Genomic DNA, 15,408 nt, shown 5'->3' with positions numbered 1-15,408 from the left:
CATACCCTGGTGTTCATCTGTGAAATGTTGCAAGATTTGCCCCATCTTTAGTATTTAATACATGCAGTTCACCTATTAAGAGGAAACTTAAGTGTGCACCATTAAACAAAATCTCTTTGGGAAAGTTTGTTACTTTTGTTTTCTATTTGGATTTTGTTGTTCATGTTTTCTGTGCTGTGTTGAAAGCACAGAAGGAAGTATCGTATATACTCGAGTATAAGCCGAGGCACCTAATTTTACCACAAAAAAACCTGGGAAAACATTGATTCCAGTATCAGCCGAGATACCAATAAAATTACATTAATTGAGGCATCAGTAGTTTAAATTGTTTCGGGCTTGTTCCTGTTATGAGCCGCCCCGAGTCCCTTCGGGGAGATGGGGCGGGATATAAAAATAAAGTTTATTTATTATTATTATTTAAATGTTTTTGAATCTTTACATCAAACTGTAATTTAAGATATGACTGTTCAACTCTGATTAAATCATTATTTTCATCATCTTCAATGTAAATGTGCTTATGTATCCTTTTAATAATAATAGAGTGAAATAATAAATGTAATAATAATAATAATAATAATAATAATAATAAATGCAGTAAAATAATAAATGTAATAATAAATAGAGTAAAATAATAAATGTATTATTAATAATAAAAATAGAGTAAAATAAATGTAAAAGTAACAACAATAATAGAGTAAAATAATAAATGTAATAATACAGTAGAGTCTCGCTTATCCAAGCCTCTAGATTATCCAAGCCATTTTTGTAGTCAATGTTTTCAATATATTGTGATATTTTGGTGCTAAATTTGTAAATACAGTAATTACAACATAACATTACTGCACATTGAACTACTTTTCTGTCAAATTTGTTGCATAACATGATATTTTGGTGCTTAATTTGTAAAATCATAACCCAATTTGATGTTTAATAGGCTTTTCCTTAATCCCTCCTTATTATCCAAGATATTCGCTTATCCAAGCTTCTGCCGGCTCGTTTAGATTGGATAAGTGAGACTCTACTGTAATAATTAATAGAGTAAAATAATAAATGTAACAATACCAATAATAATAGAGAAAAAGAATAAATATACTATATATACTTGAGTATAAGCCGACCTGAATCTAAACCCACCAGGACCCTCACCCGAGTATAAACCGAGGAGGGTTTTTTTCAGTCCTAAAAAGGGCTGAAAAACTAGGCTTATACTCGAGTATATACAGTAAATATATCCTGGGATGGAACATCCTCTCCGTTAATGTTCTAAATTTCTAATGTTTTCTTTTTTCAATAAACTGAATGCTGTTTACTCCATAACAGCAAAACCCAAGTAAGGAAAACACCTTCAGCCTCAGACCTTTTCCTTTTTCTGCATTTGCCCCATCTGTCCATTTTTGTTCTCCCATCTGTTTCTTTAACTCAGGGTGATGGATTTCTGCTTCCTGAAATGAAATCTAAACTCCTGATGGAAGTCACCTACTTACACTGTGGCATAGGACTAAATCCTACCTTAACTTTATGGGGCTGTTGGTGAGGCTTAATTGAGTTGCTGGTACATATGAGCACCCTCTTTAAGCAATAGCTTTTCCTGTAATAGCAAATATTCTATCATTTCAGATGATGCATTTCTGAAAAAAAGGTGGAAGGAGACAAAGCATTACCAAGGTTATCTTTTAATCTGCTGTCAATTGGGGATTGGGAACAGACTCCGTTCGATGCTGCTGTTGTATGGTAAGTACTGCATAACTGTGGGTCTTTTTTAAATCGGGGAATATACTAAACTGTACAGCCTTGTTGATGCTGGAATGCAATTCACATTTATCTGGACTTAAGTCTTATGAAACTCAATGAAATATATTTCCAAGCAAACATGCATGGGATTGCACTGTAAGTCGAAAAGCTAATACATTCTTGTCTGCTTTCCAGTGAATTCAGTGATATTTACTTTTGAGTGGGTTCATATAGGATTGCTATTAACTACTTATATGAATACATTATAGAAGAAATTCTCTTTTCACTGTGTTGGAAATAACCAATTTCTCTCTTGGATTATGCTTGGTAGCTTCTTTAGTTTAGAATGATTCATATTTTGTTGACTTTTTTTGGTGCACTGCTGTGATCTTTGGGGTGTGTGTGTTATTATATGTACTGTTGCTTACAAAAATTAATGCCTGTGACTCTCCACTTGATTTTATCTCAGTAAATGCAGAAAAGTTAGGCAGAGGATTAAATGAAAAAGCTGAAAAGTTGACAACAGTGACTCATTGGGCACATTCCAGCCAAAATGAAGCCTCACTGATACTTTTGAGGGATTTTTTTAAGGAGATGAAAGTGGGTTGCTATGAGTTTTCCGGGCTATATGGCCATGTTCCAGAAGCATTCTCCCCTGACATTTTGCCCACATCTATGGCAGGCATCCTCAGAGGTTGTGAGGTCTGTTGGAAACTAGGTTTTGTGTGTGTGTGTCAGGAGCAATTTGAGAAACTGCAAGTTGCTTCTGGTATGAGAGAATTGGCTGTCTGCAAGGACATTGTCCAGGAGATGCCGAGATGTTTTGATGTTTTTACCATCCTTGTGGGAGGCTTCTCTCATGTCCCCGCATGGAGCTGGAGCTGATAGAGGGAGCTCATCCACGCTCTCCCTGGGTTGGATTCGAACCAGCAACCTTCAAGTCAACAAGCCAACCTTCAAGTCACAAGGCTTTAACCCACTGTGCCATCGGGGGCTCCTGGAAACTAGGTTTTTTTAAAGCTACTTTCATATGGAAACTAGATGAAAGTGTTTTTTTTTTAAAAAAAAAAATCCATTGTAAAATCCATGAGTTTTGAATTACTTAATTTGGCTTGGTCATAGTGGTTAATTTTGTTAGCTGGTTGGATATTTCTAGTGCACATTTTTGCAATGTAAATGTGATGGCTTTAAATTAAAATATGGTGATTCTTAATTGGGACCATACTCTCCATCATAAAGCCCCTTATTAATTAAGGAACCTAATTTAATCAGTGAAATCTGAGAGTGTAGCATTTAATTTACAAAGTTATTTAAAGTGCACGCTCATTCCTTTTGAATGGAAGTTTCATTTAGATTGTCTTTGAAATTGGATGTGGGTCTTTTTAAAGTCCTGGTTACTCAACTTCTCTCTTATATTTCTTGAGCTTAAGGACCCCATGTTCCCACCACAAGGACGTAATCATGATTCCTGTCTTACAGGATACTGGCACAAACTAGACCATATTTTAAATTATTCTTCATTATTGGTGTGGTATTATCTGGAATGCAATGGGATTAATTAATTTAGCGCGCAGCTGGGGTTATCCTTTACAGACATCCACTATTCAAATGGTTATTTTTGCTGCAGAAAATCAGGCACAGAATTAAACACTTTAGCAGTGCATTCTCTGCTGCGAGTCTTGGCAATTGAAATTAATGAATTGCTCCCACGTTTTGGACATGTGGATAAGCTTTTATGCTATAAAGAGAACTCACAAATATACAATATGGATTTAGCATGGAAATCAAAGCACTTTCCCAAGGTGAAATGGGACTCAAAGACAAAAATACTACATAGTAATGGCATTAAATGTAATAAAAATTCCATCAGAAGATCAATGTGAGTGGTGTATAATCTTTTTAAAAGGTAAAGGTGGTGATTTTAAACATCTTTATGTGTAGATCTCTATATGAATACCCCATTTATCCATTTTAAAACAAAAGCCCAAAGTACTTTAAAATGAACGAAAATGTTGAAAAAGGTTTCTTAGCCATACCTTCCCATCCAAAAATGTAACATAATAATTTAGTTCCACTGAAGCCAATGGGAGTTTTAAATATTGATTTCTGGAAGAGATAAATACTGTTATTATCCTGAATCTCAGAGAGCGAGAGAGAGGTCTACAGCCCCAGAGAAAGTTGGAAAATTGTACTGCTATATCATACTTCTATTTTAGGATGTCTAAAAGGTATCCATGGTAGCATGAAAAATAATTCACTCTATACAGCATTGACAGTTACCATGTATAACCCTTCCAAAAAAAGCCTTTGTGCTCATCACCTTTAAGATGTTGGTTTCAAACTATTTTGACTTTCAGTTCCTGCCAAAATGATTGGGCATGTTGACTGGAGATATGTTGGCTTGAGATGAGAGAATATTAGGCAGGAGAAGCAAGATCTGTAATAGATAAAGTGACTGTAGTTGTCATATTTGCAATTTCTTGTTCTTCAGGATTTGAGGGTCAAAATCTGGAAACAAGTGCTGGATTCTTTTGAGGAGGTCTTGTGGGTCTTTGTGGTGTCACAGTGGCAGAACTGTCAGGAGTTGAAAGACAGGCCAGAACTAATTCTGAGTCAATAGACATGACAATGGTGTAATGCAGAATTTTCAAAAATGTTTATCTTTGTGACACATTTCTTACACATGCATCATTTTGCGACACAGTAAATCAGTTTTACGAGCAAACTGGAGGTTAAACCAACTCCTTATAACAGATGTGAACACATACATAAATTATATTAACGAAATATATGGGGACTCCATGCAGTCATGCCGACCACATAACCTTGGAGGTGTCTGCAGACAATGCCAGCTTTTCAGCTCTGAAATGGAGATGAGCACCAACCCCTAGAGTCGGACATTACTAGACTTAATGTCAGGGGTTGGTGCTCTTTACCTTTACCTATCTGCAGGAAAGCTGTGAGTAATGCATGAACAAGGGCATCTCTTTGCAGAAGCCCCTACATATGATGAGCTTTTCTTTCTTGGACATCCATTCTGAATATGGAGATTTTCATGACAACGCTAGTTCTGGAATGTGTTGAAAGCGGGACAGGAGCACAGAATACTGATCCCATCACAGCTTTAGTCTGTGGCTACCTTACACTGGAGAAAAATGCAGACAGGGCTACTCAGTTTCTATTTCACAATTATTTAGCCTTATTAGGGATGAATTATTGCTAGATATTTACTTATAATTGTGGTTGGATTTCATATTCATACATTTACATAAACATATAGCCATGCTTGCCATCAGAGGACTTTATGTTAAGACTGATGTCACAGAGTCAGACACGACTAGACTTAATGTCAGGGAAAAAACTAAAAATGAGACCACAACATATCTCATGAAAACCTTCCATTCACAGTAGAGTCTCACTTATCCAACATAAACGGGCCGGCAGAAAGTTGGATAAGCGAATATTTTGGATAATAAGGAGGGATTAAGGAAAAGCCTATTAAACATCAAATTAGGTTATGATTTTACAAATTAAGCACCAAAACATCATGTTATACAACAAATTTGATACAAAAGGTAGTTCAATACGCAGTAATGCTATGTAGTAATTACTGTATCTACAAATTTAGCACCAAAATGTCATGATGTATTTAAAACATTGGCTACAAAAATGCGTTGGATAATCCAGAACGTTTGATAAATGAGTGTTGGATAAGTGAGACTCGACTGTATATTTTTAACATGCCAGTGTATGATTTATTACTTATTTCATTTAGGCTCAGTGGCAACCGAAACACTGCTGTGTTGTGACACACAATTTGGAAAGCTCTGGTATAACACTTTGGTGAAACCCTGCTAACCAAATAATGTGGTGATTCAAAACTGGGGAGAAAAGAACAAAGATTTTTTTTTTGATTTTTTTGAATTTTTGACAGCTAGGCAGGTGGCAACATTCATCCAAAAGCTGCTGAGCTTCATATTCCACATGGCATGCTGACAGCATATTTTACACATGGGGAAGTGCTTCAGACCTTCTACTGTTGTCAAGGTTTATGAAAAACTCACTGCCAAACTGTGAACGATTCTTCTCCAGGTCCTGCAAAACTCTTGGTGGAGTTTGTAGAACAGCCACAGCATTGATACTTCACTCCCCATATTGTTTCACACGGCATAAAGTGGTTGAGTGCATGTGTCTCTCTTCATATGTCTTCCCGTTAGTCCTGGCATTTTAGGATTCTAGTGGGAGGCATGGAGAATCCATTGCCCCATGCCCCACATTGCCCAACTCACCCATGATCCCACCCCAGCCGTGATCCCACCCTACATGGCTTCCCCCCCATTGTTTCAAAGGCAACACATGAAGCCTCCCATATTGCTGTGGTGACAGTGTACGTAGCTTCCTCACCCCTTTCGCCACAGAGCCCAGCCAGAAGTAGGTGTGCATCATGTAATGGTTTCTGTTGTGAAAAAAGTGAGGAAGCTGTGAACAAATGTGCAAATCAGCCTATATGATGAGGTCATAGGTCCTAAAGCCAACTCTTATTCACTAGGGCTGTGGACCCTGATATTTTTCTCCCTGAGACTTCAACCAGGGCATTGGGATTTGGCAACCCCAGCCTTCAGTATCATCTGCCAAAGAATTCAGCAGACACTTTTTCACATCATATTCTGACTGGAGTATTTAGCAAGATTGAAATAATAATAATAATAATTATAATTATTATTATTATTATTATTATTATTTATTTATTTATTTGACCAGTCATATGACCATTTCAAAGTGCAACATAAATAAAAACAAGGCAAAAAGGATGGGAGGACAGGCAGCTGACCTTCTGTTTGCCGTCAAAATCTTATTTTCCTGATTCTTCTTTCAGGAAATGTGCTCTTTTCTTGATAGCTTTCAGGATAAAAAGGCTTACTCTGATTGTGGTGGATCTTTCTTGTCCTTGCAAGAGGACTGACAGAAGTTCATTTCTGTTGGGGGACCTAAAATTAGATAGTAATGGATGTAAATATCTGTGTCGAAGTTCAGCATATGCTGGGCAGTCAATCAAAAAATGTTTGATATCTTCCACTATTTGTTCTCCCCAGACACAAAATCTCTCATTTCTTGGGATGTTACAGTAGCGACCAGTTTGCATCATAATACTTAGTTGTTCAGACCTGGCCCTGGTATATATTCTTCTTAAGGGTAACGGAACTGGAATAGTCAAATAGTGTTCTAAATGAATATTCATTTTGTGGGAGGCTAAAAACTTTGTGGCAGAAGACCTACCTATACTTGCTAGGTCCAATTGAGCATAGATATCATGATAGATCATTCAAAAATTATAAAGGAAGGCCAATTTGAGCCATCTCATTGTTTAAGACCACTACCCATGATAACTTGTGGGCACACTGGTCTTGATCCTCTAAACATAGGCGAGGAAGTCTACTGGAATTCATCCAATTTACCTTTGACCAGTAATTGAATTGTCTCATTAAAATTTGAGCTTTTACTGGGAGCATTCCTAGCTCTGCCCTTACTGCAGCCATCAGCGTTGTTCTGGAAAGGCCCAGGAGAATGCAAAGCTGCTTAACTTGGAAGACTTCGATCTTGGCCAAATTGGTGTGCCCCCAAATTTCGGCCCCAAATATGAGTGTTGGCATTATTTTTTTCTTAAAGACTTCCAGGGCAGGCCTGATTGTGCCTGGCTACAAGACTTAAGTAATAATTCCAGTGATATTTTATATTGATAAGCCAACATTGTAATGCAGCACCTTAAAAAGCCAATGGGATTTTGGGCTGCATCAAAAGGAATATCATGTCAAGATCAAGGGAAATAAAACTATCCCTGTGTTCTGCTTTGGCAAAACCTCACCTGGAATACTGTGTCCAATTCTGGGCACTACAATTCAAGAGGGATATTGACCAGCTGAAGAGACCAAAATGATTAAGAGTCTGGAAACCATGCCCTGTGAAGAGTGGCTTAAATCACTGGGCATGTTTAGCCTGCAGAAGAGAAGGATGAGAAGAGACATGATTGTCATGTTTACATATTTGAAAAGATGTCATAAAGAAGGAGAAGGTTTGCTTTCTGCTGCCCTGGAGACTAGGACTTCAAATTACAGGAAAGGAGGTTCCACCTAAAAATTAGGAAGAATTTCCTGACTCTAAGGGCTATTCAGCAGTGGAACTCTCTGCCTCAGAGTGTGGTGAAAGCTCCTTCCTTGAAGGCTTTTAAATAGAGGCTTGATGGCCATCTGTCAGGGGTGCTTTGACTGTGCATGGCAGGGGGTTGGACTAGATGGTCCATGTGGTTTCTTTCAATTCTGTGATTCCATGATGTGATCAGTTTGGGACAAAGTAATATTACTACATCAATTTCAAGTGGGAGGAGTGGGAAATACTTTGTGTGAATGTGCCCTCATGTGTTGAACTCTGGTATTTACCATTCCAAAGGGAAATGATTGAAAAGAACTCCTCTCTTTGCCATGAAAAATCCAAGGCTTCCCAGTGTGAGTGATGTTTCATATGATTTGCCCACATACTGCCATTGGAACCACTTCCTGCAACACTTCCATGGGGTTGCAGGAAAATGCAGCCCCCTAAAGTGACACAAAGAGTCTTGTGTTTCACTGTGAAAAAGTATTTAAAATAAGTGTGGGAGTGGGAAGCTCTCTGACACGTTGTATGGTTATGTAAAGAAACTACACCCACTTGTTAATATTTTAGCACCTCAAAGAGATTAGTCGAAAATTTGCTACTGGATAGGCATTTCAAAAGCTAATTTTCTACTTATCTCTTTGAGGTGGAGAGGAATTTCAGAGAACCAGCATGGTATTGTGGTTTGAAATATCGGCTGTGACTCTGGAGAACAAGGTTCAAATCTCCACTCAGCCATGAAAACACACTGGGTGACCCTGGGCAACTTGTACTCCCTTTTCTGAGCAATCTTTCCACAAAAATCCCATGATAGGTTCACTTTAGCATCATCATAAGTTGGAAAAGACTTGAAGGCACAGAGTTAACAATAGGAATTTCAGCCTGGCCTTAGCACCTAGACAAAATAACTGAAAACACCTCCCCGAAATACTTGATATTGAAAATACCTGGTCCTTCCATAAAATTATATACAGTAGAGTCTCACTTATCCAACACTCGCTTATCCAACATTCTGGATTATCCAACGCATTTTTGTAGTCAATGTTTTCAATACATCGTGATATTTTAGTGCTAAATTCGTAAATACAGTAATTATTACATAGCATTACTGTATATTGAACTACTTTTTCTGTCAAATTTGCTGTATAACATGATGTTTTGGTGCTTAATTTGTAAAATCATAACCTAATTTGATGTTTAATAAGCTTTTCCTTAAGCTCTCCTTATTATCCAACATATTTGCTTATCCAACGTTCTGCCGTCCCGTTTACGTTGGATAAGCGAGACTCTACTGTATATATATGTGTGTGTGTGTGTGTGTGTGTGTGTATATATATATATATATTCAAGAAGAATAGTCATGCCACAGGATGGAAGAAGCAAAGTAGCTCAGTCTTCAAGGATTAATCTCTTGCACTTTTTGTGCTGATTTCGGTATATTGTGTGATCCTTGATGGTTCACATTTCAATATTTCAATAATCAAAGCGTACGCGAAGGTGTTAGTGGACGAATTTAATTATAGATGAATTTTAAATTTTATAAGTCATGGTTTAATAGAGTTTAATTAGAGTTTTAGTTAATGCGGTACTGTTTTATTGTTTATGGCTTCTGTTATTGAATGTATTTTGGGCAATATAATTGCCAACTGTTGTAAATCGCCCTGAGTCCCCCTGGGTGAGAAGGGCGGGGTAAAAGTGATGTAAATAAATAAATAAATATTTTATTGCAATATAATTGGAATGAAATAGATTTTTGTTAGGTTATCATTGTAAACTGATCCATGGGCTAGATGAAGAAGACAGATAAATAATATAGAAACAATATCAGTCCTTTATGAAACTTCCATTAGGACCAACTTCCTCACTGTGAGTGCTGTTTGGCAGTGAAATATACTGCCTGGGAATGCAACTAGAAGATTTTTAATAGGCTGGATGGCCATCTGTTGGGAATGCTTTGATTGAGTATTCTTGCATGGTAGACTTGGTTGGACCAGATTATTGTTGTGGTCACTTCTACCTCTGTGTTTCTATGATTATTTGTGGCATCTTCTTCCAGCTTGATTTATTCCAGAATATACACTATATAAGTACATTTGGAAAGTATGGAACATGGCCATACAGCCCAAAAGACCCAAAGTCATGAAAGCCTTCAACAATACATTGGAAAGTATTTTTCTCTACCAGAAGGAAAGTAGGCTGAGTTTCTTCATGCGTCTTGTGGGTTTTCACATGACTTATTATTACTATTTCCATCTTGCGAGCTATTCAGTATATGAGATGAGTGCTGTCAAAAACTCTTGTCTTTCCTATCACTTTTTTTGGAGGAGGGGGCAACCAAAAAGCAGTCACTCCCCTGACAGTGCTTTCACATTGCTGGGTTGTTTCTGCTGAGCAAACAATAAAAGGAAACTACAGAAGCAATGTTGGAAAATCAGCAAATGCATCTCCAAAGACCAAGGAGATGAAGGGATTTTGTAGTAGAAAATAAAAACCAGCAGTCCATTGAGACAATTGTCAGAAAACAGTTTGGAAGAGGGAAAAACTAAGAAATGTGGAACAAAACACAGAGATGAAGAAAAATGAGTGAAGAGTTGTAATGCAATGCTAGAAATCTGCTGAAAGCGCTGCATGAGTGACTCAAGAGACTTGCACAAAACTGATGGATAGTATACTCAATGGGTGCAAAGGTAGCCCACAAACTCTTCCACCAAAAGAAACTTGTTCACTTCTGATATGCTTCTCCCAAGAGATATACTGGGACAGTGTTTTATTTTGTGCTTTGATTCCGTTCTGAATGCTTAGGATATTTCTCCGTTCCCATCTGAGGCTGCATGGGGAATTCGTCCTCATGTTGTCTTTGCAATCAGTTTGCTTTGAATTTTGACTTCCATACAAAATCAGGCGCCTTCTTTGAAATGCAGTACTACAGACAAGCAAAACAAATATCAAATTGATAGCTTCACAATCTAGCAAATTTAGAACACACCAAAGCACTTGTTTTAAAAATAAATCAAGGGATCATGACAGGCAGATGGATTTTTAGGGTTGGGCTATGATGGCTTCATTATATTTGAGGTTCTCTAATCCTCTTTCTGCACATTTTCCATAATTGGAATCTTTTGCCTCCTTTGGCAAAGCAAGTTTTATTTTTCATATTTCTGTTGTTACTAATAAAAAATATTGTATACTAGCTTGGGGACCCGGCGATGCCCAGGTCATTTGAGAATGGTATTATTTGTCTTTTAATGTTATGTATTCTGTTTGGAGTGGGTGAACTACAATTCCCAGAATCGTGGCTGAATCCTCCTGAAACCCTGCCAGTATTATAAGTTGGCCATTTTGAGCGTGTGTGCCAGGTATGGTGCAGTACTCTATGGATGGGGGTGAACTACTGCAACTTCCAGATTCCCGGGGCAATTGCTCCGAAATATCTATCAGTATCCACAGCAGGCAATATTCAGTCTGTGTGCCAAGTTTGGTCAAGATTCGTCATCGGCTGGGTTCAGTGGTCTTTGGATGGAGGTGAACTACAACTCCCAAAATCAAGGCCCCTTCCCACAAATACCTGCAGTATGTTCTGTAGGTCATGAGGCTTCTCTGTGTGAAGTGTGGTCCAAGTGCATTGTCGGTGGGGGTCAGTGTTTATCTGGCTGCAGGTGAACTATAACTCCCTTTTTCCCAAACTTGTCCAATATGTTGTATTGGTTATGGGGACTCTGTGTGCCAAGTGTGATGCTCATTCATTGCAGGTGAACTATAAATCCCAGTACCTACTACTCCTCAAGTTCCAGTCCAGTTCCCCTCCAAACTCACCAGTAGTCAAATCTGGGCATATCGGGTCTGCATGGCAAGTTTGGGCGAGAGCCATAATTATTTGGGTTCATGGCATTCTGAGTGTAGGTGAACTTCAACTCCTCTATATTTCCCAGTAGGAGTGACAGTGCTCTGTCTTGATGCAGGGTGAACTACAACTTCCACCATGTGGAGTCAATCCCTAAACTCCTGCAGTAAGTTTAGTTGCAGCTCAGTTGTGCTCTGTTTGTTATGCAGAGTGATTGGAAAGGAAAGGGCAGTGGGCAGGGCCATGCAAATTCCACAGCAATGGAGAACCCTGGGATGCCTAGAAGAAAAAGCAAAATCTAGGATGAAATGGTCCCCAAACGAAAGCATTCCTTGGGTGGTGGGCTGTAGTGTTTGGGAAGGACATTGGCAGGGGCTGGGCTGCATGTTCATGGCGCTCGCTGTAACCGCAATGTCAGTGGAAAAGAGTGACTTGCTGAACTACACATCCCAGATGTTTGCCCGTAGCCAGGATTTTGATTTGGGGGGGGGGGGCTGAGTCCGAGTGAGAGAGGATCTGCCCTAGCAAACTTTTTCTATTGTTATCCCAATACCCCCATGCATATGGGATATATTGAGCATGGTCATCAGATCATGATATGAATAAACATAACAGTTTAAATAATAAATGTAAGGCCTTCTTGCGGACCACCCTGAGAATTTCAGGTGCCTGCCCATGCCTACCCAGATGAGTCCGAGATGACCAGACAAGTAGTGATACTGGCATCTAAAAACCTGATTTCCTCCATATCTGCTTTCTTTACAGAATGGATCCATAGCAATAGTGCTAAGTCATTTAAATCACTCTTTTAATAATCACATACTCCAACATTCTTATTAATGCTCTAGCCTTATTTATTAGCTACCAGAATTTTGGATTTTTTAAAAATAAAAACAAAAAAAGTACAAACTACAAATAATCTTCCTATACTGTACAATTTTCTAAGCCTTTGTCACAGCAAGAAAAAAAATGCTAAAGGTATTTGTTAAAAAAAATTAGTGAAGAATTACATCTTTAGTCCCAAAATATCTCCTTTACATCAGGATCTCTTTGGAAACAACCTGATAGCCATCAAAAGCATACCTAATTCAGGATAAGAACTCAAGCAATACAGTGGTTATATTCACCAGTGTCTCCAGGATAAGCCATGAGCCTTTAGGCATTTTTTTTAAGGATTAAGGATTTTGTAAACATTTTTGTTTATCTTAGCTTTGCTATTTTGTCTATGAGCTAAGTAGCAGAATGAAGGGTTCTGTGCACAAAAAAAAAAGCATGCCACTTGCAGAACTGAACTAGCATTAAAAATCAGAAAACAAATCTGTCAATCTTAGTGTAATCAGCAAAGGAGGTATTTTTAGAAATGTCTTCTCCATCATATTCAAGCTGATGCCTTGGAACAATCAGATTGCAAAGGCACAGCTGGCCTGACACACGTGGTTCGCCTTTTCTTGCATTTCCAAGAGTTTTATTGGAAGAACCACAAAGATGTAGCTCCTCCATCAGAACCGAGCAGAGGGCAATTCTGCCTGAGAGGAAGCAGCAGGATTTTTGTAGAAGAATCACCACAATCTTTATTTCCCTCACATTGGAATGGATTGGAGGATTAATAATACTAGCACCAGGGCTGGCAAAACTAGTGATCCTTAATTTGGGACTTTTATTGGGATCCAGAGAGAGGGGTGATCCAATGCTTGGATCCAAAGAGACCAATGCAAACAGGATTCTGTGAGCTTTCCCTTTATTAAGGGTTGTCTACAAATATCTTAGTTCAAACAACAGTTTTAAGGATGTCAGTTCCCTATATCAATTATTCTCTACCTCTTAAATGCTATATTGAACCTGGCAATGTGACACGGCCTAATGAAAATGGAGTCTTTTAAGGATCTTGGATAATCTGTTTTATGAATAGAGTGTTCCCTCACTACTTCGCGGTTCACTTTTCGCGGATTTGCTCTTTTGCGGTTTTTCAATAAACTCTAAAAGACTATTATAAATAATAAAAATTACAATTTACAGCCTAAGGAAGGGAAGAAGGAGAAGCCAAAGGGGGAGAAAAGGCACCCACGCAGCAACGGGAGGAGAAGGAGGTGATTTATCAACACACAGTTGGCTGATAAAGACTTAGAATAGTGTATAACTACTAAAATAATGTATAAATATTAAAATAAATACAGTATCCCTACTTCGTGGATTTTCACTTATTGCGGGTGGTCCTAGAACCTAACCCCAGCAATAAGTGAGGGAACACTGTAACCTAAGGGAATTTGTAATGTTATATGTTATAAGCTATTAAATAATTGTTTATGATTTAGATAATGGATATTTGTGTTAGTTGTTTTATTATGTCTTATTGAATGTGTATTTTATGTGAATTCAGTTTTAATCCACTGTACGCTGCTTTGAGTCCCAACCGTGGGATAAAAATGAATTAATAATAATAATAATTATTATTATTTTATTATGACACAGCAAACAAGATAGATATGCTGGATTTCATATCACAAAATCACAAGTCGAACACTTCCCAAGTGTCTAGGACTGTGTGATGTATTTTCGGATGATGCATGCAGATCCCAGCAGGGTGGCCTTTTGCAGTTGGCAGATCGTGGTGTGTTGTGTTCCAGAACTTTGTCAGTCTGGATTTGGAAGTCCCACAGTATCTTTGCGTGCTCATTTTCCAATACTTTTGCAGGTTTCTGATCCCACCAGTTCTTTACTGCTGGCAGGTGGTACTTGAGGCATAAGTTCCAATGAATCATTTGGGCCACATAGTTGTGCCTCTGTTTGTAGTCTGTCTGTGTGATTTTCTTACAGCAGCTGAGGATATGATCAATGGTTTTGTCGGATTATTATTATTATTATTATTATTATTATTATTATTATTATTATTATTATTAACCCTAACTGGTGGGATCACAAACCTACAAAAGTATTGGGAAATGAACATGCAAAGATACTGTGGGACTTCCGAATCCAGACTAACAAAGTTCTGGAACACAACACACCAGACATCACAGTTGTGGAAAGGAAAAAGGTTTGGATCATTGATGTTGCCATCCCAGGTGACAGTCACATTGACAAAAAACAACAGGAAAAACTCTTCCGCTATCAGGACCTCAAGATTGAACTTCAAAGACTCTGGCAGAAACCAGTGCAGGTGGTCCCAGTGGTGATGGGTACACTGGGTGCCGTGCCAAAAGATCTCAGCCGGCATTTGGAAACAATAGACATTGACAAAATTACAATCTGCCAACTGCAAAAGGCCACCCTACTGGGATCTGAGAGCATCATTCGAAAATACATCACACTGTCCTAGACACTTGGGAAGTGTTTGACTTGTGATTTTGTGATACGAAATCCAGCATATCTATCTTGTTTGCTGTGTCATAATGAAATAATAATAATAATAATAATAATAATAATAATAATAATAATAATAATAATAATAATGCTCACCAACACTATACCTTCTAACTGTCCTGTTTTGGCAAAGGAAATCCTCTTTATTTGAGAAGCCAAAGAAAGGGTATTGACAACAATGTGTAAAGTTTTGTTTCTTTCACAAATACTTGCAACAGGTGTTTGGTTTTCTTAGCATTCCCCATAAAATATGGAAAATGACTATGATTTATTTGAAAAAGGACTAAGGAACATTAATATACATCTCAGCTGACCTGGTTTGGCAGTGA

General features: G+C 38.0%; 1 protein-coding gene across 6 annotated transcripts in view; it reads left to right on the top strand.

Annotated features, from left to right (window-relative positions):
- b3galt1 (beta-1,3-galactosyltransferase 1) overlaps window positions 1-15,408 on the top strand; it is a 538,987-nt gene that overhangs the window by 371,112 nt on the left and 152,467 nt on the right. For all 6 annotated transcript variants that reach the window (XR_010002361.1, XM_062969194.1, XM_062969191.1 and 3 more), the window contains one exon: window positions 1,618-1,731. The gene's annotated coding sequence lies outside the window, so the exon portion shown is untranslated. The remainder of the gene's footprint in view (window positions 1-1,617; window positions 1,732-15,408) is intronic.

Source organism: Anolis carolinensis, chromosome 1, assembly GCF_035594765.1.
Source record: "Anolis carolinensis isolate JA03-04 chromosome 1, rAnoCar3.1.pri, whole genome shotgun sequence".
In the NCBI taxonomy this organism is placed as follows: domain Eukaryota; kingdom Metazoa; phylum Chordata; class Lepidosauria; order Squamata; family Dactyloidae; genus Anolis; species Anolis carolinensis.
This window is presented reverse-complemented; position numbering and strand designations above follow the sequence as displayed.